Source organism: Balaenoptera ricei, chromosome 2 (assembly GCF_028023285.1).
Source record: "Balaenoptera ricei isolate mBalRic1 chromosome 2, mBalRic1.hap2, whole genome shotgun sequence".
Classification (NCBI taxonomy): Eukaryota; Metazoa; Chordata; class Mammalia; order Artiodactyla; family Balaenopteridae; genus Balaenoptera; species Balaenoptera ricei.
Window position 1 is genome coordinate 50,761,128 of NC_082640.1, and position 23,859 is coordinate 50,784,986.

Here is a 23,859-nt window from a genome sequence, read left to right on the forward strand (position 1 = left end):
GGCTGGAGCCGGCGGCCGAGCGAGGCGATTTGCCACGCGCCCCGTCTCTGGAGCCGCTCCGAGCCCGGCCCCCGCGGCTGGTCAGGGAGGCAGCAGTGGGGGAGGCAGGGCTACAGGGCGCGACGCCGCCGGGCTGCCCCGCCCTAGGAGGCGCCCGGGTCCCCATTAAGTGACCAGTATTCCTTCCAGGAGAACACGGTCCTTCAGAGGGAAGCGAACTCCAGCCTGTAGCCCCGGCGCCAAACCGCCGTCATCTCCTTCCTGTGCCGGGTGATTCGTCTCCTCACCCACCAGAAAACATAGTCCGCCCCTCACGTCCTTGTGGGGTAGTGCTCGCTTCCAAACAGTGTGACTCTCTTTGCCCGCACCCTTGTCTTTCCCACTCCAAGTGCTCTAGGACCCACCAAGAGGATAAATCAGCTCTGTGAAGAAAACTTAAGGGAGAAGCCAGAGAGGGTGCGAAGGGAAGTAAAGGAAAAGGCGAGCTTGGCGGAGGGACACAGAGTACCGTCGAAATAGTGCGCACGCGCGCCGACAGGAACGAGTTCCGGTCTGGCCCGGGCCTCTCTCCTAAAAATAGCCCCGGTGTGGGGATCCGTGCGCTGATGTCCCGACGAGTCCCGGGCTGAAGGAGGCGGCTCCGGGCGGCGCGGAGCGCTGGTGGCGGGCCCCCGTTCCGGCTTGTGTGCGCCCGCCAGCTGCGCCGGAGAGACGGTGAGGGCCGCGGGCGGCAGGGCTCAGTCCGCGGGGCCAGAGGGGCGGCGTCTCGGCGAGGGGGCTGGGGGCGCCGGGGAGGGGGGCGACGCGGCCCTGGAGGGGCGCCTGCGGGGCTCCGGGGACAGCGGGACGGTGTGGTGTCCGGCTGGCAGAGAGCAGGGGTCGAGGCGCGCTGCGGCGGGGCGGGTGGGGTGCGGGGAGGCGGCGAGCGGTGGTCGCGTCGGGGTCGGAGACAAGGAGCAAGGCGCCTGCGGAGGTGGGGGCGGGGTGCCCCGAGGGCGGGCCCGAGGTCTGAAGGGGTGTCGCGGGCCGGTGGAGGGAGGGTCGGCCGCGCAGGCTCGGCGCGAGGAGCCTCCCAGGGCGCGCGCTGTGTTTGGGGCTGGGGGCGGTGGTGGACGTCGCCTCCTTGAAAGTTGGAGTTCCCTGGGGGCCCGGAGCCTCTCTGTAGGGGAACGCCCGAGGGCTGTTTTCTTAATCTTCCAGTGTGAGGCCGGGGTCTCCCCGAAGCGGTTTACCGGGGGGTGCGGGGGGCGTTTTGCGCTGTTGTTGGACTCGAAGAAGTTCCCCCACTTCTGTTTGGGAGAAGGTTGGTCTAACGGAGTGGAACTCTGTGTGTGTGTGTGTGTGTGTGTGTGTCAGTCAGTGGCCGTGTGTGTGTGTGTGTGGATGTGTGTGTGGATGTGTGTGTGGATGTCAGCGGCCGGGTCGGTACTTGGGGTCAAGAGGTGGCCCGGGCTAGGGGTACCTGCGGGTGCGGACGCCCGACCGTGCGGGGAGACGTCGCGGGGAGGGAAGGGGCTACAGAGGGAACCGCTCGCTGCCCTCACCCAGGACGTCCATCTAAGTAGATCCCGGCTCGCAGGGAAGGTTTTGTGTGATAGGAACTTTGCCTTTTAGTTCGATTCCATCTGTCTTTGATCAGTGAGGATTTATTAGTAGGTGAGATAGTGCAAACAAGTTTGGAAAAGATGAGCATTTCTGAATTAGAAAAACAAGGGTTTTTTGTGTTGTTATTTTGTTTTTTTGGTTTTTTTCGCTTTAAAGTGTAACTATAAAAATGTCCTCAGACCTGATGACTGATTACTGAGATAAGAAACGAGCCTTCTGTCATGATCCAGTAGGGAACCATGTGTAGATTGAAGACTAGCAGCACCGTGTTAACCTGCATTTTATTTTACAATGAGATTGTGATTCCAGTAAGTGTGCTTTTAGAAAGGCCTGCTGTGGTGTGTTGAGAGTGTGTGTATTTTAAAACAAATACTGTCTAAACATTTTCAAGTTTTAGCACAGTATGTTTGCATTGTGTCTTGTATCTATTACTATATGGAGAGAAGGTTCTCTAAAACTGTAATTAGGTGTACATTACAGAAGAGCACTTTTCCTTTAAGAATCCAGCTGTGTTGTTTTGGCATCTGCCAAGTACTCCAGTTGTCAGTTTTAAAATCTGTTACCTTGGCAGTACTTGTACAGTCTGTGGAAAAGTTAAACAAAATAGCTTAAAGATTTTTTCTGCAAACACAAAAACGGCATTTATTTTAATAGTGTGAATTTAGGAAATGAGGATAAAATAACTATATTGTGTTATTATGGCTTTTGTATATACGTCTTTTGGTTTGGGGTGTTTTTTGTTTTTGTTTTTTTGGTTTAGTTTTGGAAGGCTCAGTCTTTACTCATTTCTTTTCCTGTGAATGGCAACTTTTGTTTTAAGAAAAAAGTCAAACGTGTTTTCACTAAAGTGGAAGACAATTTTAGTTAGACTTTATATCAAACATAGTGAACACATGTTATATAAAACATTAAGATTAGTTCTATATGATGATGCACTAACTGATTCTGGAATCACTTCTAATTCTCAGTGAGCGTTGTAGTAAAAAGTTGTGATAATGGTGTTAAAATGAAAATACTCTGAAGAACTAAAACTAGTGATTTAAATACTTTGCAGACACAGGCTTTAATATTTCTGTTGGAAGAGTGCTTCCAATAGAAACTTATTTACTAAAGCCGTCAGCGATTGTGAGATGGTAGTGACCTCTCTAAACACAGGTTTTTCATTTAATTCACACTGTTGTTATATATGAAACTATGGTTTTATTCATACTGGAGCAAAGATGATAAAATCATGTTAACTCCTTAAATTGCTTCCCAGCAAAAGTCCAATAAAATTGTTTAGGGCAATGAGTGAATGAGTGGTGGGGAGTGCTCAGTAGAAGGAAGCTCTTTGGGGCTCAGAAATAATAATTGTAAAGTCACCATGCTGAATTAGGGTTTGAGTATAATCTTCTATATTGTTAGAGTTTTTATGTTTCCTTAATGGGTATGTTTGACAGAGATTATTTTGTAAATGCAACTGGAAATAATCTTTTAAAGATGAGTTGTTTTGAATGGTGATGTTTTATTTTTCAAGGCAGTTGCATTATTCTTTGTATATTAAGAATGCAGTGCAGGTTAATATTAATTTTATTAATATTCAAGCAGTAGCAGTGTCATCACTCATTAATTTTTTGGTTACCAGGAGAAATATCTAAGTGTATTCTGAGAGTGGTTAAGTAATTGTGGAAATGTTTATTAGAACGTGATTTTGAAGTTTGAAATATTTTAATAAAATCTTTTTAGTAGATTTGTTTTCCAATTTAGGAGGGGGAAGCCATAAGTAAATTTGTTACTGGGAAGTGGCATGCTTATCAGTGTGGTTTTGGGAAGCCACTTTTTTTTCCTCCCTTTGCTGCTTTTATAAAGTCTGGCAAGAGGAATTTAGAGTAACACAATGATGATGGTCCTAGATTTTCTTTGGGCATTTCTAATTTTATATATTCTGTCTTGTAATCAGACTATGCACCTATTTTTTGTTTGTTTGTTTTGGAAGATATACTAATGGTACATATGAATGTTACAAAGTCTATCTGAAGTTTTCTTTTATCAGCGATGGGGCAATGAAAATACTGCTTTGTGGACTGAAAATGATCAGCATTGCCTTTTTCTAGATTAGAAAGAAAATTTCTGAACATTCTTAGTAAATTGAGAAGTGAGTGCTCTCTCAATGTTTGAAGTAATAAGAGAAGTGTAAATATGGAAAATCAAATCTGTTTTCTAGTTAGATAACTTCCTGCATAGAACACTCTAACACATTATGCTGATTTGCAAGTCCTCATAAAGGAAGGCTGCTTGACTTTGTCATCAGATCTTGGTTCTGATCCCAGCTCTACCACTGACAAAGTTATGAGATGTTTTCTGTAAAATGGGAAGGAATTACACCACCTGCCCCATAGAATTGTTAGAATTAAATGAAATAATGGTGTGATAGTTCCTAGGGCGTTCCCTGAGACTTGATGTACAAAAATGCATATTGCCTCGTCTCCCTTCATCTCTTCCTGCATACATCCCTTCCTTCTTATGTAGATTGTGTAGGTACTCTGCCCAATACCTGTACCTTTAATGTTTGTTACCAAAAGGACTTCGTGTAATGTATAAATACAGGAGAATGCTCATATATTTGTTTGGGATAAAATATCCCAGCATCTTAAATTCATTGTCAGATTAAACATAAAATGTTTAGTTGGCTGATATGCAATCATTGTTGGATTCTAACTTCCATGATCTCTCTACATTAAAAAAAAAAAAAAAGTGAAATATAAGCATTTTTCCTACTTTTCACTGAAACATGTCTTTTAGGAATTATCTGTGGGAGTTATCTTTAAGATATGATATTTAAAATTTGAAATTACAAAAATATTTTTATAACATACCTGGAATAGGTATATCTAAAAAATAGGTTTTCTTTAGTTGGTAATTTTAATTTTTTATTCTTTTTACTTGCTTGGTGGAACTAAATTATTTTATTTAGGTGTGCTTTATCTGTGTATGGTTTATCTGTGTACTCTATGATAAATGGATCCTGTGTCCAGTTTATTATAATTGAAAGTATAAGCTCATTTGTTAATAAGACTCATGCATGGCACGGGATATGTGTTGGCACATATTTAATAAATACTATATTATTTATATAGATATATGTTATTTACTAATTTTAATATTTTTGTATTTACTAAATTGATATTTACTGAACTTAGTATTTTATCTAATATTGAATCATCTCAATAATCACTCAAGATGAAATCGTAAGCATATGAGTTAAGAAAATTAGCTGGTTTATGAAGTGGAATACCAGATTTTTGAACATTGGTGTATGACAGCAGATAATTTACTTCTTCAGTTTAATACCTGTTGATGCTGAAAGCCAGAGGAATTGTTAACATGGGTGAAAAACAGACACTAGCTGATCAGACTTCTAATAACTATCAACCAAGGCACATCTTTTTATGGTTGTCTTGAATTAATACTAATTTTATTTTCTTCCTTATACAAAAATGTAAGCTTTAATTTATGAACTTAAATTCAGCCATCAATAAAGTTACATTGTTATATGTTTTGAGAAATGTTTTGGTAGTGGGTGGTAAATTTATACTGCATGAGCTGGACCTTTTCACCAGGTTATTTTTGTTGCCAGCAGCATGCATGTGGAGCTTGACTTGGATTAGTTTGAGGTATGATTTGTGACCCTTGGAACAAAAGAATACTCTCCATTTAACCTGGTAAGATAACTTGTAGCCGTTGGCTTATTAAAACAAGGTGCTCTTGCATTGACTAACATTGTATTTGCTTGTCTCATTTTTTATCTCCACCCCTAGCAATCCATCTTTTACATAGAGATTAGAATTACATTTCTAAAATTCAGATCTAAATTGCATTCTTCTTTTAAAAAAAACTTTGAAGGCATGTAAAATCAGTAAACAGGCAGTAATTTAAAAGATAAGAGGTTGATCTCTAAAATCTGACTGCCTAAGTTTTAGAATACCCACTCTAGCACTTTTTCTTTGGCAAGTTCTCAGTCTTCATGAGGCTCAGTGTATAAAATGGTGATTATAATGTTACTTACTTTGTAGAGTTGTTGAGACGATTGAAGGAGATGTGTATTATCAAGCTTTTAGCACAGTCCTTGGTACCTAAAATGCAGTAATTTTTTCTCCTACTGTTACTATCATTACCGCTACTGCTGTTGCCATTATTAGTCACGGTTCACTTCATAGTATGATTCTATCCTATCTTTCTAGGCTCATTGTCAGCCACAACTCTTCAGTTTCTATGACCCAGTTAAGGCCAGCTATTTGCTCTTCCCTGAAAAGGCTATTATTTTCATGCTGATGTCTCCCACTTTTATTTTTCTAGCCCAGAATTTTCCTGAGTGTGATATCCCCTTGGAAATCTAGTTGGGATTTCAAACATCATGTTAGCCACGTGACTAAGATATAGCTATTTATTCCTTTCCCCCAATCTTCTTCCTCTCTCCTACCCTCAAACCCTGGTGTCTCTGCTGGCCCTCCCCATCTCAGTAAATGGCAGGACTCAAGCCAGAAACCTAAGATATCATTTCGGGTTCTCTTCTTTTCTCTCAGATCCAACCCATCCACACGTTATGTTGTACCTTCAGAATCTATCTTGAGCCAATCCACTGCTCTTAGCCTTCACTGCCTTCACCTCTTTATTTCAAGGCCTCATTATCTCTTGCATGAATTACTGCAGTAGCCTCCTGACTGGGCTTCTTGTTTCTTTTCCTGTTCCTCACAAGTTCTTTATTCACACAGCAGCCCTAGGGACCATTTTAAGAGCCTCAGTCATGTCATTTTTCCTTAAAATCTTCCAGTGACTTCCCGTTTCTCTCGAATGGCCTGTATTCTTTTCCGTGACCTGAATGGCCCTGAATGATCTTTCTTCTTCTCATTGTTCTTCCCTTCATTCACTGGATGCTAGCCACTTGCGCCTCTCAGTGTTCTTTAAACTTTTTACTTCCTTTTTAGGGTCTTTTGCACTTTTTGTACTACCTGCTTGAGATGCTTTTCATAAGGCTCGCCTGGCCAAGCTCTTTGGAACTTAGCCCAGATCTCACTTTCTCACTCAGACCATCCTGTTTAATGTTGCAGTCCGTTAGTTACTCTGTCACACATTTTGTTTATTTTCTTTAAGACACTTAGTATAATTTGTACATATCTTGTTTAGTTATTGCTTAATTATGGTTTTTCTCCATTATCTGAATGTAATATATCTATATCTTCATTCATGTTTTTGCCAGGGATTGGAATGCTCACTTGCTCTTATTTATCCTTTAAGTTGTAGCTCAGATGTTATCTTGATACCGATTTTAATGTTTTTAGACAAAGTTTTCCTCCCTTGCTCTTGATGCACACACTATTTGTAGAGTAAAATCCATTATAGACTATTTAAAGTATTTATAATGGATGTCATTCTCTTCTGCTAGGCGGAGTTCCTCTGTCAAAGACTGTGTTGCTCTTTCTGTATGCTCAGTACCAACCAGTCTGTCATGCCACATATTAAATCTCCGTAAATGTTGAATTGAGTGGAAGTTGTCCTAATCAACTGAAATGACCAACACAAACCAGTTTTCCCAAATGAGACTTTAAAAATTATAAAAGTACTTTCCAGATTATAAAATACTAGTTTGTGCATTTCCTGTACATATTAATATATGTGTTCTGGGTCAAGGCAGGAATCTCAGAGCTATCGAGCCTAAGTATAATAGCATTTCCTGAAATTCCATTTTGTGAGAGCTTTTGTGGCCAGCATTAGGAACCTAAGAACTATTTGTAATGGTGAAGATGGTTCCACATTCTAAATACCTAAATTACAAATGAGCTTTTGGAACATAACCTGTTTGGAAGTTGGGGACTATTTTAGCAAAATGTTTATTTTGATGCTGAAGACCTTTTTCTTAATGGTGTTAAGCTTATTTTCACATGGATTATGAAGGGAAAGGGAGAAAAGAATCTGCAAGTTGAGATTTTGTTTTTCAGAAATGGCTCAGTTTTCCCAAAGTAAAGGTATTGTCAGAAGGTTGTTGTTGTTGTTGTTTTAATGTTTTGCTTTGGGAAAACCTTAGAGAAAAGTTACAAGACTAGTACAGTGAACTCATATACCTTGTCACCTAGATTCACCGATTGTTAATATATTTAGCATATTTGCCTTATGATTCTCTGTGTTTGCAGAGTGGCCCCAAACTCTGGAAACAGATATTATTATTTTATTTTATCTATAATTTGAAGCTCCTTGATTACATCTTCTCCAGTATGCGAAAGATTCAAGTTTATTCAGTTAAAGTCAGAGGCATATCATCTGAGGCAGAGCATCACAGATGCATACAAGGGATAGACTGGAAATGCTGCATTAATGTACTTTGCTAACAAGGAAACCACATATTAAATATATTAATCTCATTCAGCATATCATGTATTGTGCTGTAATAGCAGGAATCCACTGTGTAGATCTTTTTCCTTCTCTTTTTCCTCTTTTTTTTTCTTCTCTCCTTTTTCTTCCTTTTCCTATTATAATTATTTTTATTGTTAACCATTTGAGAGTAGGTCTCACACATCATGATCCTTTACCCCAGGTGCTTTAGCAATATTAAGAATGAAGAGATATTCTTACATAACCACACAGTATGATGGATTCAGGAAATTTAATATTGATACAATAATTTACTATACAGTTCATGTTGAAATCTCCAGTTGTGCCAATAATATCCTTTAATAGTGTTTTTTTCTAATTCAGTGTTATTTATTGCATTTTAGTTGTCCTGTCTCCTTTAATTTGAGACAATCCTTCAGTGTTTTTTTTTTATCTGACATGAATAGTTTTGAAGAGTACAGGTCCTTTGTTTTGTAGGATGCAGGAATACCACATACGTGATGATATATCCTTCAGTGCATCACTATCAGGAGGCAATATAATGTCTGTTTGACCCATTGTTGTTGTTTACTTGAATCACTTAGTTAAGGTTTGAAAACTCCATATAAAAGTTTTCATTGTCCCCTTTGTTATTGTTGAATAATCTTTGGGGAGACCCTTTGAGACTGTGTAAATACTCTGTCTTCTCCCAGAATGTTCACATAATGGTTTTAGCATTTGTTGATGATTCTTGCCTGAATCAGTTATTACACAGCGGTTTCAAAGTGGTGTTTTTCTATTATTCCTTCTACATTTTTTGTTAGTCGACCTTCTATTCAATTGTAAATTAGAGCTTTTCCTTTTCATTGCTTATTTAATATCAATATGTTTATAGATTCTTTTTTTATGAAGTAGGTTATACTCTATCACCTGTCAGTGTTCATTTTTTAAAAATATTTATTTATTTATTTTTGGCTGCGTTGGGTCTTCGTTGCTGCACACGGGCTTCCTCTAGGTGCGGCGAGCAGGGGCTACTCTTCATTGTGGTGCACGTGGTTCTCATTGTGGTGTTTCTCTTGTTGCGGAGCACGGGCTCTAGGCGCACGGGCTGCCGTAGTTGTGGCTCGCGGGCTCTAGAGCGCAGGCTCAGTAGTTGTGGCGCATGGGCTTAGTTGCTCCGTAGCACGTGGGATCTTCCCGGACCAGGGGTCGAACCTGTGTCCCCTGCATTGGCAGGCAGATCCTTAACCACTGTGCCACCAGGGAAGTCCCCTGTCAGTATTCATTTTGATGTTCCAAATTAACTCAGATTTGGTCAGTGGGAGCTCCTTCAACTTAACTCATTGATTGTTTTGACATGTTTCTATCATTTTTGGAGCACTTCCTTACTTTGGGGACAGAAGATATTCTAGGCTCATCTTCTGCTTTTCCTGCAGCTGTCCTAGGATTGGCCATTTCTTCAGGGAGTCCTGGTTTCTTTCATTGGGTTAAGAGTATTTAGAAGTCAAGAACTGGGCAGTAGGTATGCTTGTTGATACTGGAATATCATTGTTTTAGAGCCTTTTCAGCTGACCAAGCTGAGAAATTTTGAGTTTATGTTAATTGCTCAAGCAGTAGATTGTAATTTTTCTTTACGTTCCTGGAACTCCTTAGCACAGAATCTTTTCTTTTGAAACTGTTAACAGTTTAAGTGACTAATTTGTCACGTAATTTTTCTGTTTTATTCTGTAATGGTTGGGTCTTGATTTCCAAAACTTATTTTAAGGTTCTTGGGAATAGGAGTCCTGTTTTATATCTCTTTGTATGTTCAGTGAATATGTTTCATAGTGCCTTGAGCATGATTGGTACCCATAGGTGGTTTATAATGTATAAATATAATAATGACTCAATATTATCTTTATTACTCTTATACCATAGTTAACTATTCTTGTGTTTTGTTGTAACATTTCAGGTAATTTTGTGGAAACTTTTAAGTGAATTGGTGATTCATTTGTTCTGTTTATACTAACTTTATTAACCTTGAAGTAATGAAACATCTAAAAGTTTTTCAACTTAAAAATTTTAAAAACCTAATTCTTGAGATTAAAGTATATAATTAAAGACCATCAAAACGACTAATCTTGACATTGCTGTTTTATAGTGTTTTGTTCTTTAGACCTTTCTGGGCTTCACTTTAATTATAGTGAGATGATATCTACATCCTTTTTAAGTCTAGGTTACATGCTTTATATATAATTAACATTGACTTGTTTATGAAAGTGAAATTAAGTGCTACAAAGTATAGTGGAAAGAATATTGTGCTACTGAGCCAGGAGTCATTGGGTTCTAATTCTTCGTAAACATTGTGTTACTTTGGCAATTTCACAGTTTGGTTTTCATTATCTTATTCATCCAGTCCACAGGGCTAGGTGATGAGGAATAAGAGTGAAAAGGCAATGGCTTTCACAGTCACGTGGGAGTATGGACGCATATAGGTTTATAATTCACTTTGCTATGTGCTTGATGTGTATAGTGCAGAGTGCTACAGGAGCACATAGAAGGGGCAATTAACCCAGTTTCAGGGAAGCCAGGAAAATTTATTCCACTGGAAGTGACATTTTCAACTTAGGTTGAAGTCTAAAGAGTGAATAGGACTTAGCCTTGTGAAGAGAGTAGATAGAGTTTACTAGACCTGTGTTAAGGGCAAGAGATACATTTAAGGACCTTGGGTTGCTTGGAGAAACTCAAAGAGTACACTATGGATGGATCAGGCAGTGCCAGAGAGATTAGACTGGAGAGATAAATGGGGACCAGATTATGAAGAGCCCTTAAGCTGTGTTAAGGAATTTGTACTTTATTTTAGGGAAAATCTAAGCATCTTAAGCCTGGAGAAAATTAATTTAAAAGGTGATACTGATTGCACTGTGTAGACTTCTTCAGAGAGAGTTACAACTGGTAGGCAGGGCTTCCCTGGTGGCGCAGTGGGTCAGAATCTGCCTGCCAATGCATGGGGCATGGGTTCAAGCCCTGGTCCGGGAAGATGCCACACGCTGTGGAGCAACTAAGCCCGTGCGCCACCACTACTGAGCCTGCTCTCTAGAGCCCGCGAGCCACAACTACTGAAGCCCGCATGCCTAGAGCCCGTGCCCCACAGCAAGGGGAGCCACCGCAATGAGAAGCTAGCGCACCACAACGAAGAGTAGCCTCCACTGTCTGCAACTAGAGAAAGCCCGCGTGCAGCATCAAAGACCCAACTCAGCCATAAATAAATAAATAAATAAATAAAATTAAAAAACCCAAAAAACTGGTAGGCAGGGAGAATAATTAGGAGGATGTTACAACAAATTAGTTAAAAGGGGTTAAGGTGGCCTGGACTGTGGTAGTGGGATGAGGATTGAAGAAATAGTTGGATTTGAGGAGTTATATAGGAGGTAGAATGAAAGGACTCAGTGATGGAGGGCTTGTGGTAGGTGAAAGAAAAAGAGTTAAGGGTAATGATTAGGTTTATGGCTTGGGCAATTGAGGGAATGAATGGGTGGTTTACTGAAATAGGAAGCACAAGGGGAGGTTTAGGCTTTGGAGAAAGATGATGAATTTACTTGTGATAGAGTGCCTAGATGGATAAAGAGGGTATGGTCAGAGAGTGGGATGTATAACTTACTCTCAGAAGTGGAACAGTTCCTGTTAATGACGAGGCCTAAGGAGTTGCCCATGGAATGGGTGTTTGAAGAGGAGTGGAAGTGAAGGTATGTAGTGGTTGGGGAACAGAGGATTTATCTATTAAAAAAAGCCTAAGGGTATGCCTGCTCTAAGGCAGAGCACACTGTTTTAGATTATCTCAAGGTTTTCAGCATATAAAATGTTTCAGATACTGTAGTCTCAATAAGATTGTCTTAAGTTAAACAAGCAAACAAAAAAGCAAAAAAAAAAAAATAACCCCGCAACAATAAATATTTTTTTCTAAACAAAGCAGGAGACTGTTTAATTGCTCCAGACTCATCTTGTGTTTTACCTTTCCCAATCCTGGAATCATCCTCTTTTCCGAAGAGCCCTGGCTCCTTTCGTTGGAGGATGGCATTTAGAAACCAAGATCTGGGTGCTAGGTGTGCTCATTGCTCCTGGGGTGTCATTGTTTCTAGGCCTTTTCAGCAGAGCTAAGAAATATGTGTGTATATACTAACCCACACATATATGTATGTGTGGGTTAGTATATGATTGTATACATGTACAGTCACTTCTACTATAACATGGCATGTGTGTTCCTGAAAATCAGTGTGCGATACAAAGTTGTATAATAAAGACCACGGGGTTCATGGCATCGATGGAGCCAGGAAAACAATACTCAGAAACTCTGTCAGTGACGCATTAAAGAGAAAAGATAGGAACCTAATAAACCTATTTAAAACAGCAGTCATGCGGTTAAACATGTTAAATGGTTAAGTATTACAGAAAGAGTAAATGTGGCTCTTTGCTCTGAAAAAGACATGAAGTTTGCTTGTGTAGGTGAGTTTTGGAAAGGTTGTGGCTTGTGAGTTATTGTGAAGTGGTGGATTGAAAGTTATCTGAAATCAAATGAAACACCACCAGATGTGGATGGATGTGGCTCATAACACATGCTGTTATGTTATGGACTGTGGTAGATCATTTTCATTTGAGTCAGTTCTCCCTTGGGTGCCTTGCAATTTATTCTTCATTTCTGCAATAATTTTTTTTTCTATTTCTTTTTTGAATTCAGTCAGCTTTTTAAGTTTCTCATTTTTGTTTTTAGTTTTTCAGTTTCTGTCTGATTCAAAGTGGTTTTCATATCCTCAAATGCTTGTTTGAATATGTTTAATCCAATTATTAATATATTAGGATAATGTATTAACAGAATATATTTAATTCTATTTGGAATACTGACTTACAGAGTTTTTGCTGCTTTGAGGTTGTTTTTGGTAGGAGGTTTTCCTCACATGATATGTCAAAATCTGTTTCCTGATTTTCTGGATTTCACTTTTCTTTTGTTCATTTTTGTGATATTGGGGGGTTTTACAGTATTCCTAGTTTAATGGTGCCCTCTTCTGTCGGTATAAAATAGTCCTGTTACTTCAGTAGTTCTTATTTGTTTGTTTTAATGGTTGGAGAGAAGGGTTGTGAGACTTCCAATTTTATGATTCTTTTTGGTCTTGCGGGACCTTAAATTTTCCCCTTTTTCTTTTTCCCTTTACCATCCAATTGCCAAAGGACACTCTTTCCTTCCTTTTGCCTGTCTTCTTCCAGAGGCCATGTGTTTCAAGGTTGTGCCCCCTTACATGGCGGCTAGTGCTTTAAATGGCACCTGTTCTTTAAATCACCAGAAGTTTGAACTTCCTTCCCTGTGCTCTGTATTCTGATCTGCCCATTTTCCCAGTAATTCCCCAGATTTAGGGTGGGTTAATATTTTTGGTGGTCCTTTCAAATGACCCTTAGGCCTGTTTGCTGGCACCAAGCCTTGTGGTGTGTGGGGGTGGAGTGACAGCTTGGGAGATCAGTCAAGTACTGGGATTTGGTGATTTTTCTGTTTCCACTCATAGAGAGCATTTTTTTTTTTTTTTTTTTTTTTGTCTTTAGGCTATGCTGAAAGCTTGGTTTTGTGTAGGATTTCCTTTTCCACCTTGTATTTTCATATGGTTTAGGGGGAATATTTTTAGTTAGATAATGCTACCACCATTGGCCTCACTAAAGTGTCTACTTTTGGGGGAGGGGGAGCAGGAATCTATTGACTTATGCTATCAATGCTACAAGGGTTTTCGTAAGAAAAGACATAGGTAGTCAACTTACACTGGTGAGCTAGAGATGTTAGAAAGTACCCTGTAGGAGATATAAACCAATTTAAATACTCTTGCTTCATTCTGCTAGCATGTAAATGCAGGTTCTAGGTTATTGCAAGAGTCTTAAGTGCTTTTTTTTGTAAAGAAGGTTATTAATTCAAATATTTATTTCTGTAATGTATATTGGAAATGCTTTGGTTTTATTTATAACATGAATGAGTTATAGGCCTATATTCAACCTAGCACTTCTTTGGTACTTCTTTATTCTAATGACAATCTAATATGTGAAGTTTTCAGAAAAGGTAACTTTTTTTTTTGGAATTTAAATCATTTTTAATAAAATTTTTTACACTTAGAGGTGGAGATGTAAATAATATATAAGAAATATAATGGTATATAAAGAATAATAAAACATTCACTTGTGGATCTACTACCTTACTGAAAAAATAAAACTACCAGTATTGTTGAAGTCCCCTGTGTGAACATTCACAGTCTTATTTCTATCTCTAACCCCAGGATTAAGAATTATTAAGAATTTGTGGTTATTATTCTCTTGGCCTATATTCTTAAGCAGGTTACTATTAGTACATGTAGCTAAAGTCCGTTTATTTTCCATGACCTCACATGCCATTGTATGACTACTTCACAGTTTATTTATCCATTCTACTTGTTTCCTGGTTCTGTTAGTAGGATAGTAGATTTTTTTTTTTTTAGAAAGGTAACTTCTAAACTTGGGAATTGATCTGATAGATGTTAACTTCTTTGAAAGTTAAACTACTTGTATCTCTTCTTTTTCCTTTTCTGCTCTTTTGGCTTTCTCAGTTTTATTTTATGATTGAACTGTTGTCCTTTGATTACAATAAATTGTAGGTGTCGTGTTATTTCTTGGCTGTGCACTTTTATGGTGTTCAATAAGATGGCACTGTATCTGTTGATTGTAGCTGAAGTTAATTGGTTCTGTCTTATATGCTTTATATCTATGTCTTTTTAACATGAGAAATTTAACATAAAGTTGGAGTTATGTGTGGAAGTTCTTTATGCTTGGTTTCTAGAATTTAGTTGCTTAAAATATTTATTACCTTTAAGCATTTCTTTCCCTAGAATTAACAAGTTTTTTTGTCAGTGTTTTATGTTGTTGGGGTAGAAATTGACTTGTTCCATTAGTCATTATACATTTCTTTTAAAAAATATAAACCAAAATTAAAAGGCATATTGACTTTAAACAGCAGAAATCTTTCATAATATAAATTAAAACCTTTGCTATTAATGATGTGTTTTTGGAATTCTCCACCTGGCTTTTTGATGGTGTTTAAAGGCAGTCAGTACCTATGCCCAGCTGTCTGTCTTTGGAACCTCATATATGGGCTTTCATTTCTTTTTTCGTAGCTTCCCGAAGTCTTAAGTAATGACTTGACAGGCTCTCTATACAATTTCTTTTTACTGCCCTACCCCTTTTCTTTCAGCTGGTAAATATGGTAGCCCCAAAGCAATGTCCATTGCTCTGCTCCCTTGCCCCTTCCTTTGGACTCTATTCCTTTTCTTTTCTCACTACTTTAACTATTGTTTCTGTATTGTTGATGCAGAAATATAAACACATTTAAGATATAGCTCTTTGCTTCTAGTAGGTAATGGTGTAGAAAGGGTAAAACCCCATTAATTACTATGCTACATTAATTACCAAGTGATGTGTAAATCTTAGACACAAGGCATGGATTAGGGAGTTCAGGAAAGGAAGAGTTCAGAAGTGACCAGGGAATGCTTCATGGAAGAATTGATATTTGAGCTGGATGTCAGGTTTTATTGTCAGAGGTGTAGAAAAGATATTTCACATAGAGAAATCATTTTGAGCAAAAGAACTAAAACAGAAAAGTGAGAGGTATGTATTGGACACAGTTTGGCTAGATTGGAGGGTGTTTCAGAAGTAGAAGATGGTAAAGTGGGAAAGAGAGCTTGAGACCAGATTGTAGAGCACGTTGGATGTGTTGAGCAGTTTGGACTTTGTTCTTCAGCTAAGGAAGAGCTGTTGAAAAGTCTTTTAAGCTTGGAAGTGACCAGGGCCGTCTTTAATATCCCCATATAACAAGATAACAAAGATGACATTATGTCCTTCCTTATTAATAAAGCTTGGTTCCGTAAAGAATAATGCTCAACAACACTTGTTTGAAAGGACAGTGCTAGCCTCATTCTTAATTTGATTGTTTGAAGGAAATTGGTGGGAATATATGCCTTTCAAGTAGAAGACATGAATAAAGATAGATTATTCTTTTCTCATTCTCCTCTGTATCTCACTTCTTTTTTTTTTTTTAATTAATTAATTTATTTATTTATTTTTGGCTGTGTTGGGTCTTCGCTTCTGTGCGAGGGCTTTCTCTAGTTGTGGCAAGTGGGGGCCACTCTTCATCGCGGTGCGCGGGCCTCTCACTATCGCGGCCTCTCTTGTTGCGGAGCACAGGCTCCAGATGCGCAGGCTCAGTAGTTGTGGCTCACGGGCCCAGTCGCTCCGCGGCATGTGGGATCTTCCCAGACCAGGGCTCGAACCCGTGTCCCCTGCATTGGCAGGCGGATTCTCAACCACTGCGCCACCAGGGAAACCCTGTATCTCACTTCTTGATCTCCATTCCCAGGTCAGGCCAAATGTTGTGCTTTCCATAAAGAACTGATTCCTTCCAATTAGAAGAGTTTTCTTTTGAAATCCTGATAGTACTTTGTATCTGTCTTATTGTACTTACCATGTTTGACCTTATAATAAAGGGAGTAGGTGTATACACAGTGCATTAAAGCTTTTTATGCTTGTATCTTAGTTGTTCTTGCATTCTTTTCATGTAGATTCTCAGTAAATATATAGTAATCTATTAAGTTTCTGTCTTTCAAATGACCCTAGATTTTACATGAGGATTTGGGCTGAACTAAGGTTTTGGACTGAACTTAAAGTCTTTAATACTGCTGGTCTAGATCAGTAGTTCTCAACATTTTTTCTGCTGTGAAATACAGTAGATGAAATTTTGACACATGGACTCCCATGCATCTACTTAGCAGGGAAGTAAAATGTTACAGTGATTTATAATTGCCACAACTATCCTAGGATTTGTTGTCAGTGTAACAAGTAGTAGATGGTGTATATAGTTCTTAGGGCAGTAGCTTTAACTCTTCCCAATTTTCTTCCACTTAAGAAGGCATACCAGAATGCAAGGAAAGGTAGTACTATGAGGATAATCTGAAGCCCCCTCTCTCTATTTTAAGGTTCAAAACAGCACTTTAGAAGTATCAAATTATTTGCAATAAAAATCCCTAGTTATAGTATCCATCTTTCAGAATAACTTTAGGGTTGTTTGGATTTCTTCTTTTCCATTAGTGCAGATGTTTTTGTTGTTAACTATTTGTTTGTTTGAAATGGGTAGAATACTGTTTTGATGCGGATTAGACTGGTAGTCTGGATATTACTCCTGGATTCCATTTCATTTCTGTTAAGCTTTAGAGTTTGTGTTTCTAAAAAGACCTCTGAGGCCTCTTCCAGTTCAAAACTTTAGGAAGTTGCAGAATATCGCAAATATGGTGTTCAAGCTTTTTCTAGATTCTGGCCAACATCCTTATTAATATGGACATCTGTTTGACACACTTTGCCAGCTTACCAGACTTTAACCAAAGTGATGTATATTTGGCCATTTTTTATGTTAAGTGCCTAGTGTCACATTTTAAAGTGTGCTTGTTTTTGAACTTTTTTTTTTTTTGTGGACAAAATATACTTTTTGTTATTGGGGTGTAGGTGGTTGAGGACTGTAAAAATGATAGGTTCCAGTAACTATATGCCTGACAAGAAACACTAAGAGTGTTGTTAGCCCTTAGTTTGGGTTGAGGTGCGTAGAACAAATGGAACTTTAGCATTTGAGAAGTTACATCCTCCACTTGATGAATGATAGCATTATCAGAACATGTAATAAATATTAAATATCAGTGTGAACGCTGTCAGTATGGTTGCTGATTATAGATTAGGGAGTGATAAATTATTTGAGAAAATAAAATAGGAACTAGTAATTTACCTAAAATGCCTTATTGTGGCATAACCACTGGTATGCGTATCGTTACGGGGAAGATGTTAGATACCATAATGAAGTAGGATGATAGAAAAGAAAATGTGAAGGCACTCTAAGTTATTTTATTATAAGAGTAGAAGCTAAAAATAAACACATATACCCACACAGAAGCTTGTATACCAGTGTTCATAGCACCATTACTAATAATAGGCAAAAAATGGAAACAAATGTCCATCAGCTGATGAATGAATAAATAAAATGTGGTGTTTCCATACAGTAGAATATTATTTGGCAATAAAAAAGGATGAAGTATGAATGCATGCCACAACATGGATGGATCTTGAAAACATTGTTAAGTGAAATAAGCTAGTCATGGAAGATCATATATTATATGGTTCAATTTATATGAAATGTCCAGAATAGGCAATTCTATAGAGACATAAAGATGCCTCACTGCTTAGGGCTGGGGTGTGGGGTGGGAATAGGGAATGGGGAGTGACTGCTGATGGGTACAGGTTTCTTTTAAGGGTGATGAAAATGTTCTGGGATTAGTGCTGATGGCTGCACATTCCTGTGAATATAAAAAAATTCAGGTGTATACTTTAAATGGGTGAATTGTATGGCATGTGAATTATATCTCAGTAAAGCTATTTGCTTTTTTATTTTTTAAAAAAGAACTGAGGCTGTGTGAAGAGATGTTTTGGACCTAATGGGTACTTTGGGAGATATAGATGGAGGTGGAAGCGCATGGGGGAAAATAGGCATTTCTGGCATTAGTATACTATCACATTGTAACACCAATGCTACCCTCTCTGTTTGCTGGCTAAGAATGTGATAGGTTGTGTTTTAGTGGGCATTGTAAAAGAACCCAGCTTTTTAACCTTACCTCACACTGAGGCTGGAATTGTGCATTATTCCACTTGACAGGATTAGTCTTGCCTTTCTCTTATTTGTGTATTTTTTGTCATATTAAATTCAAATGTTTTCCTGTTTTCAAGGTAGCGCATAATTGTGTTCTGCCCATCTATCCATCCTACACCCTGCTTTGCTCTTTTTGTTCACACCTACTCACATTTGTGTCATCTTTTTACTTTCTGTAATTGGAACAGTCCCTAGTTTCATGTGTGCTTGAAATCACTTTCTTTCTTAAATGCTTGCTTCTGTGAAATTAACTGACTTGAAGATATTGTTTCTTGTGGCTTAGTCTTTTTATATGTTTATAAATCTATTCTTTTAAGGCCTTAGTAGTATCGTTTTCAGTTCTAGAGTCATATTAAATGATTCCAAATATATTCCAAAACTTCTCATTTGGCTTTTGCTGTATGTAGTGTTTGCCTTTCTGATTTCTTCAACAGTGATGACTCTTTAATAGGAACGTTGCTAACCAATTGACTTCCAGTGGCAGTCTCCATTTGTTCCATTTGCCCCCTTTTCTGGGTTATTTCTTTACGAAGCTAGCACTTATTGAGCTCATACTGGAACTATGTGAAGTAATAGCGTAGCATATATGCTTATTTAATAACAACTATTTAATTAATTTAACAACTAAATTTATGAAGTATACAAACTATTACTACACTGTTTTACAGATGAGGAAACTAAAACTCAGAAGATAATGATTGTTCTTGATCTTAACTTTGTAAAGTCAGAAAAATCTTTTAACTACGTATGTATAGCTTCTCTATGTTGAGTATCTGCTTTCGTAATGTGTGATCTTTGTATGTATTTGGTGGTTGCTCAAAGTTTTACAAATTTATTCCTAAATGGAACCATAGAGTATGTACCTTTAATGTCTGGATTTTTTCCCTCACCAAAATGTTTTTGCAATTCATCCGTGTTTGTGTCTATCAGTATTTTGTTCCAGTTTACTGTTGCCTAGTGTTCCTTTATATGTTTGTACCACAATTTCTCCATTCACCTTTCATGGACATTTTGGTTGTTTCCAATTTGGAAATAAAATTTTCTCCCCCTCATTCTTGTGCTATTTTTGTCATCCATTTTATGATGCATGTTTTTATTTTTATACATTATTGCTACGTTTGCTTTAAAACCCATTATCTCTTTAAAAAGTAAAAGTAAGAAAATAAAAGGTAAACTCACATACTTACCATTTCTATTGGTCTTCCTTTCTGTAGAAATAGGTTTCTATCTGTTGTTTCTCAGAGCAGTTTTAGGTTTACAGAAAAACTGAACAGGAAGTACAGAGTTCCTATATACTCTCTTTCTCGCTCTCATCTCTCCCCCTTCCCTATTATTAACATTGCATTGGGATGGTACATTTGTTAGAGTTGATATTGATGCATTATTATTAATTAAGTCCATGGTTTACATTAGGGTTCATTCTGTTGACAGATTCTCAGCTTTTGTTTGTCTGAAAATGTTTTTATTTCTCCATCTGTGAAGGATATTTTTGCTTTATGTAGATTTCAGTTTACAGGTTTTTTTTTTTCCTTCTTAGCACTTTAAAGGCGTTATTCCTTTGCTTAAACTTGTTCGCATTACTTTCTGCAAGGAGTCTGTGGTAATTCTTACCTTTGTTCCTCTGTATGTAATGTGTCTTCCCCTCACTTTGGTTGCGTTTAAGATTTTCTTTATATTACTGGATTTCAGCAGTTTGATTGTTAATTATGTGCCTTGGTACAGTTTCTGTGTGCTTAACCTGTTTTTTGTTCCTTGAGTTTCTTGAGTATATGGGTTCAGTTTTCCTCAGATTTGGAAATTCTTTGGCCTTTGTTTCTTCAGATATTTTTTCTCTCTCTATCCTTCTGGGACTACAATTACACCATTTTTAGACTGCCCTTGATATTCTCACAGGTCCTTGATGCTCTGTTCTTTGTTTCTTTTTTTGCTTTCTATTTTCACATCTTCAATTTAGGGATCCTTTTTTCCTACACTGTCGAATCTGTTGCTTAAGTCTATCTAGTTTTTTATTTGAGATACTATATTTTTCATCTTTAGAAATTCATTTGATTCTTTTCAAAATAATTGTCATTTTTTCTGTTTTTCATTAAATCCTTTAATATATTTATAAAATTTTAAAGTTTATGTCTTTAAAGATATCATCATCTTGTTTCTGGATCTGTTTTTTTTTGTCAGAATTTTTTCCCCTGGTATAGCTTACACATTTTTCTGGTTTCTTACATTGAGTAAGTTTTGATTGACTCTTGGATGTTCATCATGATGTTGTCTGGATTTTGTTGGTTTTTTCTTAACAGGCTTAAATTTTGTTTTGGCAGTGTATTCCATTTCTTATGAAAAAATAGTAGTAGTTTAGCACTACTGCTAAGGAGGTGATTCTGCTTCAACGTCTACTCACTGCGCCAGGTTTCAATGAGATTTTTCTCTCCTCTATTTGGAATTTGAACATCTCCAAATCTTATGTAATCTCTGGTAACTTTTGAGCCTACTGCTTCCTAGTTATTGTTCTTTGCCTGGCCTTGTAGAGTTTCACTTTACTAATGCTGCAGCTTTATATTCAGCAAAAAACTGTGTTGTCAAGTATTATAGCAATTAACCACGTGTGGCTTTTGAGAGCTTGAATTGTGGCTAGTTCAAATTTAAATATTCTGTAAGTATAAAACATACTGAATTTCAGAAACTTATGGAAAAAAAATGTAAAATATCTGTTTTTTAAATCAATTGTATTCTGAAATGATAACATTTTGAGCATTCCGGTTAAAGGAATTATGTTAAAATTAGTTTCATCTGCTTCATTTTACTTTTTTTTTTTTAATTTTACTTATTTTTTATTTTTGGCTGTGTTGGGTCTTCATTGCTGTGCATGGGCTTTCTCTCGTTGAGGCAGGTGGGGGCTACTCTTCATTATGGTGCGCGGGCTTCTCATTGTCGTGGCTTCTCTTGTTGCAGAGCACAGGCTCTAGAGCGCAGGCTCTGTAGTTGTGGCGCACAAGCTTAGTTGCTCTGAGGCATGTGGGATCTTCCTGGGCCAGGGATCGAACCCGTGTCCCCTGCATTGGCAGGCGGATTCTTAACCACTTTGCCACCAGGTAAACCCCATTTTACTTTTAAAATGTGATTATTAGAAAATTTTAAATTATATTTTGGGCTCATGTTATGTTTGTTTTGGACGGAGCTGCTGTAGAATCCTCTGTGCAAATTTCTGGTGCACTTTGTCTTCTTGAACTCTATCGTCTCTATTACTTTCCCACACAGTTTCCAGCTTCCTTAGCCTCCCTAAATTTCAGTTTCTGTCTCTTTTACTCACTTAGTCCACCATATTCTGCTTGGCTTCTCATTTCTGCACTGCTCTCCTGACTCTTCATTGTAGGGTTGCGGTCCCCAACCTTTTTGGCACCAGAGACCGGTTTTGTGGAAGACAATTTTTTGATGGGATGGGGGGGATGGTTCAGGTGGTAATGCAAGTGATGGGGAGTGGCAGATGAAGCTTCGCTCACTCACTCGCCCGCCTCTCACCTGCTCTGCGGCCCGGTTCCTAACAGGCTGCAGGCCAGTTGTGGTCCGTGGCCCCCAGGGTTGGGGACCCCTGTTGTAGGGGACACTTTCCGTTTTCTCAGGTGTTGCAGTGCTGAGCTCCTTGTTGTCCAGTGTTTTAAAATTATAGTTTTACATATATATGTGTGTGTGTGTGTGTGTGTGTGTGTGTGTGTATATATATATGATCAGTTTTCTCGTTGAGTTCACTGGGAGAGCATGATTGGTACTAGTTACCACATCATGGCTAGTAGCAAAAATCTTTTTAAGGCACGAGTAAGTTGATGACCACATATGAGAACATGAATTAAAAACACCATTTTTAAACCTCAGTTTTGATTACAAAATGAAATTCATCTTTGAGCAAATAAATACTTTGTATTGTGTTTATAGACTGTACTTTATGTTTTTGGGTTTTTTTTGCCTGCTTCATTTTTATCTTAATCTGGATTGATTTTTAAAGCTGTTTGTTTTCATATAGAAACCTATTTTCTTTGACACTACGTTATGCTCAAGGCAGAAACTTTGATAATTTCCAAACATAAAGCAGTAATTTTCTTCATAATTGTATCGATAATTTTAATCAAGATTTGAGGAGATACTTTTTAGGCCCTCAAGATTTGAAGCTAGGAATGTCAGTATGTCAGCAGCACTTTGGTTTCACTTTACTTTCTAGTTTATTGGCATTCACTGATTAGGCACTTAAATAACCAGCTAATATGGCAAGAGATAGGAGTTAGGGAGCAAATTACTTATTTTAGGTCATTCAGGTCTTCAGTTATCAGCAGTTGTGCTGGGTTTCGTCTGTTTGCTTTATAAAGCATATTTGGGACATTTGAAGAAAGGAGTTTTGAACCTTGGTCATTTCATTTAACCCTTTTTTATTAATATGGAAAACTGGAAGATGACAATAACTTGTGCCATAGTATAAAATATGGTATTCAACATTTATCACTGAAATGGTAATGCCTTCAAAGGTCTCATTTGTTTCAGAGGACCTTTTTTAAAAGTTTTCTTTTTTTTTTTTTAAATGATCTCTCCATGTGCTTTTTGTGATATTGTTTGTGTGATTTTTAGTTCTGGTAATTCTCATATAGGAGCTTAAAATGTATTTTTAAAGTTATAGAGGAATTATCACTGTTTATAATTTTTGTTCACAGCAGGCACCGACTTGTTATTTGTCAGGATGTCTTCATATATAGGTATTGATGTTCATTGTATATCTGAAGCTGCTCAAGTGTATCAGTCCTCTGAGACTGATATGCTTTGCTCTCTTTTGAGTCTGTTGCTATAGTATGCATTCATTTATTTCACTTATTAAATTTATTCAACAAAAGCATTAACTGAACTGTGGTTATGTATAGTTGTTAAAAGCATGCCTGGGTTCTAATCCTGGCTTTACCACTTTACTGGTTTAGCTCTGTGACCTTGGCTAGCTGCTTCTTAGTATTTCAGTTTCCTCTTGAGGATAATAGTGAGGTTATTGTTGGCTTTACATCACTTAATATATGTAAAGCAGTTAGGCTACTGATTAGCATATGATAAATTCTCAAATGTTATTGCTGCTGTTGCAGTTATTATTACTATTATTGTTATGTTAGGCCTTTCTTGGACACCTTTTCTCAAATTTTAATCCCCTCCCTATGACAGTACTTCCT

General features: G+C 37.9%; 1 protein-coding gene across 5 annotated transcripts in view; it reads left to right on the top strand.

The window, feature by feature from the left end:
• Positions 1-207: 207 nt before the first annotated feature.
• The window catches only part of MEF2A (myocyte enhancer factor 2A), a 164,821-nt gene continuing 141,169 nt past the window's right edge, over positions 208-23,859 (top strand). For 2 of the 5 annotated variants that reach the window (XM_059912597.1, XM_059912596.1), the window contains exon 1: positions 211-714. The gene's annotated coding sequence lies outside the window, so the exon portion shown is untranslated. Of the gene's footprint in view, positions 715-23,859 lie in introns of all 5 variants that reach the window. The other 3 variants (XM_059912599.1, XM_059912598.1, XM_059912600.1) reach the window with 2 other exon arrangements.